This window comes from Scylla paramamosain, chromosome 22, assembly GCF_035594125.1.
Source record: "Scylla paramamosain isolate STU-SP2022 chromosome 22, ASM3559412v1, whole genome shotgun sequence".
NCBI classification, from domain to species: domain Eukaryota; kingdom Metazoa; phylum Arthropoda; class Malacostraca; order Decapoda; family Portunidae; genus Scylla; species Scylla paramamosain.
In genome coordinates this window covers 21,812,097-21,817,429 of record NC_087172.1, presented here as the reverse complement: position 1 = coordinate 21,817,429, position 5,333 = coordinate 21,812,097, and the positions used below count along the sequence as shown (strand labels likewise).

General features: G+C 44.0%; 1 long non-coding RNA gene across 2 annotated transcripts in view; it reads right to left on the bottom strand.

Moving 5' to 3' along the window:
• LOC135111795 (uncharacterized) overlaps nt 1-569 on the bottom strand; it is a 7,625-nt gene extending 7,056 nt beyond the window's left edge. For both annotated transcript variants that reach the window (XR_010273912.1, XR_010273913.1), the window contains exons 1-2: nt 425-569; nt 1-87 (exon numbers count right to left, since the gene is read on the bottom strand). The exon at nt 1-87 is cut by the window's left edge and continues 75 nt beyond it. This is a non-coding gene — a long non-coding RNA (uncharacterized LOC135111795). The remainder of the gene's footprint in view (nt 88-424) is intronic.
• Between the last annotated feature and the right edge of the window lie 4,764 nt (nt 570-5,333).

Sequence of the window (5,333 nt, the reverse complement as noted above, 5' to 3'; positions counted from 1 at the left end):
CGCACAAGTTGTTGTAGATGTTGTTGTCAGAGCCACACACGCGCGTCTGCTTCTCCACAACAAGGCAGTGGCTGGAGCAACTTGCATCTGGTGAGGCGGGAAGGCAAGGTGTGAGCAGCCACGTATTGGAGGGCGAGTGATGTACTGTACGCTGTGAGTAGTTATGATCATGGTGGTGATGATGATGATGATGATGATGGTGGTGGTGGTGGTGATGCTGGTGATGATGAATAAATAGACAAATAAAAAGTGACCTCACCATTTGTTACACACACACACACACACACACACACACACACACACACACACACACACACACACACACACACGAATTTCAAGTGGTAGCAGTAGTAGTAGTAGTAATAGTAGTAGTAGCAGTAGTAGTAGCAATAGCAGTAGTAGTAGTAGTAGTAGAGGTACATACCCTTTACACCGGGCATCGCTGCCACCATCACCACCACCGCCGACAGCAGAATAAAGTGCCTCATGTTTTCCAGAAGTTACCAGGAAAGTTAGGAATCTGCAAAGGAAAAAGTATAATCCCATTGCGAGAAAGTAATACGGAAAAGCTTCTTTTACGGTGCTAATGACAGATTAACAAGATTTTTAACTTATTAACAGGAAAGACACTCTTACGAACCTGACTAATCATCTCTGTGGCCTTTGAAAATAGTCGTGGAGAGAGAGCAAAGCATCATGGCAAGGAAGTTTTGGGGATGGGGGTGACGTAAGATGTCTTCCAGTCCGCGGGGCAAGAGTGTTGAGAGAGTGAAGCGTTTATTATGGAGCATAGCGGTGTTGCTAGCTCTACAGCAAATTCCTTGTAAATTTTTATAGGAAGGTCAGTGGGTGTGGTGGACCTTGGTTTAAATTTAAGTATTCTCTTAAAAACATCCATCGCCTGGACAGTGTGTGGAGGGGAGGGAGCGGGAAGATAGGCAGGAAGCGGAGTGGTGTGGAGGGGAGGAAAGGTTTGACAGATAGCAGCAAAGTGATCGTTCATCTCCTAAGCCGCGAGAAAGTGTGTGTGTGGGTATGTGTGTGTGTGAGAGATTAATGGGGAGGTGGGTGTTTCAGTGCACCTGTGTATTCTGCTTCCTTCCTCCACTCTCTCTCTCTCTCTCTCTCTCTCTCTCTCTCTCTCTCTCTCTCTCTCTCTCTCTCTCTCTCTCTCTCTCTCTCTCAAGCCTTTAATCAATACGATCCAGTACTCTACACTCGGGACTTTCAAACACTTTTCCTTCCTTGACTACATAAACGTTAGCATCTGTAATTCATGCACCTGATTCAATTACGGTCCGGTTCCGTCAGGTACAGCTTCAGGGTGCCCCCCTGGTGGGTGACGCGCGTGCCGAGTGTCGGTGACGGTCCAGGACGTGGCTTTGTTGAGATGGGAGGGTGTGTACTAATAATAATAATAATAATAATTATTATTATTATTATTGTTATTATTATTATTATTATTATTATTATTATTATTATTATTATTACTATTATTATTATTTTTATTGTTGTTGTTGTTGTTATTGTTGTTGTTTTTGTTGTTGTTGTTGTTGTTGTTGTTGTTGTTGTTGTTGTTGTTGTTAATTTGTTATTGTTGTTATCATCATTAATATTATCAGTATTATTATTGTTATTATTATTATTATTACTATTATTATTATTATTATTATTATTATTATTATTATTATTATTATATTATTATTATTATTATCATTATTATTATAATTAATGTTACTTGTCACTAATTATTACTCTTATTCTTATCATCATCAATTACGAAACTCTATTTGTGTTAAACCTGTGTATTTTACAAACCATTGTTATTGGTCCTGCTTTAAAAAAACTGTCGAAAAGTTTGTTGCCAAAGAGAACAAGCTAACCTTTATACTCCATCAGGAAAATAAGGAACATAACAACCTGTACTGACACACCGGGGAGACGCGGCGCTGACACACACCCGGGGAAGAACCTCCTCAAGAAGTTAACTCCTTGGAACATGTTCAATTAGTCCACTTCAACTTTACATCGGACCAAATTAAATACTTTTAGACCGATGATTTTGCTGGCCACAACACACAGCTCACTGACTTTAAGACAGCACCCGTGAAGCTTCGTGAACTCGTGAAGTCTCAGCCTGAAATAAAAGTGTAAGAGAGCCACCGAACTTGAAGGGTTAAGGAACGGTTCACGGCCAAGGAGGAAAGTTCAAAAGGCTTGGATTATATATTTTTTTTCTTTTTTTCTCACACACACACACACACACACACACACACACACACACACACACACACACACACACACACACGCCCCTAAAGGTGCCACGTACAGACCGGTACAGACTCAGTGCGATTCCCACCATGGTGCGAGCCATCAATCATTAGTCCCTTCTAGATTTGACTTACCTTTAGGATTAATGTCAAGTATTTCCCCACCCCCAATGTACATTTTCAGTTTGTTGACTGCCTAAAAGAATAAACCGCTTATTATAATTATTATTATTACACACACACACACACACAAACACACAATTCTAACCAGCTTATCAAACATCGCTGGAAGTATGTGGACGACTGCACCGTAGGCGTCCCAGTTTCCACCAAGAACCCCGGGACTATTCGCAACTGCAAGCAATTCTGGAGCGACAGCAGACGTGGGCGGAGGAGAGCAGGATAACCATCAACCAACTGTACCTCCTCTGTACCACTGGCCCCCTCCCCATCTAACACTGGGCCTTCACCCCCTCCAGGTGGTCCGATGTGCCAAGCTTTTTCTAAGTCACGGTGGACGACCAGCTGACCCTGGAAGCAGCATCTCGCCAGCACCGTAAGATCAGCTACCTACAGGCTGTACATGCTGCGCAGACTCAGGTCGCTGGGGACGCCGACAGATGAGTTAAGGGGGGGTCATGTACTTCACCATCATTCCTCCCCAAACTCATGTACGCCTCCCCAGCGTGGTCCCTCCTCCCCCTCACACACACTCAACAGCTACATCTAGAGAGTGTGCAGAAAAAGGGCGTGCAGGGTCATCCTTGGACCTGCCTACACCACCTATGAAGAAGCCCTGACCGCCCTGACTCTGTCCAGACTATTACACCAGGCACCGAGAGGCTCTGGAGAAGTTTGGAAGGGGACTACTGCATCATCCACGTCTCAGAAACATGCTGCCGCCTGACGCGCCCTCGCCCGGTCCGTGCCACCAGACACCACAACAAGATAACGCCCCTAAAGGCGCCGCGCACGGACCGGTACAGACTCGGTGCGATTCTCACCATGGTGCGAGCCATCAATGAATAGTCCCTTCTAGATTAGACTTACCTTTAGGATTAATGTTAAGTATTTCCCCACCTCCCTCTGTACATTTTCAGTTTGTTAACTGCCTAAATAATAAACCGTTTATTATTATTGTTATTATTATTATTATTAATATTATTATTATATACACATACACAGATAGACAGAATACGTAGCCACTCTAAGTCAGCTAAAGTCAGCATTTTGCAAATTTACTTATAGAAGGTCCTCAAAAAAAAAAAAAAATTGGTGGTGTGTGGTGGTAACGATCAAGGAAAGAAATGAGAAGAGAAGAGAGAGAGGAGAGAGTAGAGAGAGAGAAGAGAGAGAGAGAGGAGAGAGAATGAGAGAGAGAGAGAGAGAGAGAAAGAGAGAATGTATGTTAGATTTTGAAGGTAAAATCTCGATTGATGAACATTTATCACTCACTCTTGCCACCACCCACCACCACCACCACTACTACTACTACTACTACTACAGTGACTTAACCCGATGCTAGAAAGAGTTACGTGGAAGTTGAATAATCTCACATATCCACTTCTCCTCTTCCTCCTCCTCGTCCTCCTCCTCCTCCTCCTCCCTCCTCCACCTCCTCCCCTTCCTGTCCCTTCATCCCGCCCCCTCCCAACCACCACCACCACCACCTCCACCACCACGTCCACATTACACTTATAATTATGCCTTCTCTCTCTCTCTCTCTCTCCTCTCTCTCGTCTCTCTCTCTCACTCTCTCTCTCTCTCTCTCTCTCTCTCTCTCTCTCTCTCCTCTCTCTCTCCTCTCTCCTCTCTCTCTCTCTCTTAAATGTGCGGTTTATGGAAAACAGTGTGTGGTGTGTGTGTCTGTCTGTGTGTGTGTGTATGTGTGTGTGTGTGTGTGTGTGTGTGTGTATGTTGTGTGTGTGTGTTTTCTCTTCGTAATGTGGATGAGTGAGTTGCTTTGTAGCGCGAGGGACTTCATGACCCTAATTTTTACGACAAGGCGACGCTTCACCATGGTTGCGGTCTCTCTCTCTCTCTCTCTCTCTCTCTCTCTGTGTGTGTAAGACGTCAGAACCGAGCCATTATTTTTCATTTTTTTTCATTTTTTTTTTCCTTTGGGAGAGCCGTCAATAAGCTTCTTTCCTTTATTTATTTACTTTCTTTCTTTCTTTCTTTCTCTCTTTGTAAAGCCTTTTCCATCTTCCTTCACGCATGCAAATAAAGATAAATAAACAAAAAAAACACTTATGATGTACTAAAACTCTAACAATGCTTACTGATCGTTTATAATTGCTTGACATTTGCACTGCTGAGGAAAAGAAAGCAAAGGAACAAAGAAGAGTTTAAGAAGTTAACTGCCGTCGTGGCGAGATGTTGTGGTACTGCTGTAGATCTGTGGCACTTGCTTCCTCCTTCAGCGCTGGTTAGCCTCGCAAACCATGGGTAAGCGTGAAGGAAAGGTGTGAGTGAGTGTGTCAGGCATGGTGTTGTGTGGTGTTGTGGTGGGGGATGTGAGGTACTGTTGCGTGCATGTTATTGTATTCCAACCCTCACACACACACACACACACTCACACAGTAGTAGTAGTAGTAGTAGTAGCACTTACCCAGCTAGCTGTTCAGTAGTTTGCGGTTCATCTTGGTGTTCATGTTCCTAATTTTCTAGTTTTATTACTGGCCCATCGTTTGTTTCCAGAACTTTTCCCCTTCATGCTCATCGCAGTTTGCTCCACGCTGGTCATTTTAAGGTTCCTGGCCGACATTTCTCCACTCATGCCTTCTGTAGGATAACCTGGGCATGACTTCAGGTTGTCGTCAGCCTGGAAGTCAGGCTCGTTGCAGCGCTTGGCTTTCAGCTCACAGTCACTGTACTGCATGCCATCCAGCGCCACACAAGATAGTCGGTTTGGTTTGCACACAGGTCTCCCGGCACCTTTTCTCTGGCAAAAGCAATGGTCAGTATGGCTTTGGAGTTATTAATGAGATGATTTACTATTGAGATGAAACTCTTACATACCGCAAAGTGAGTGAAGAAGTAATGTGAAGGAAAGATAGTGAA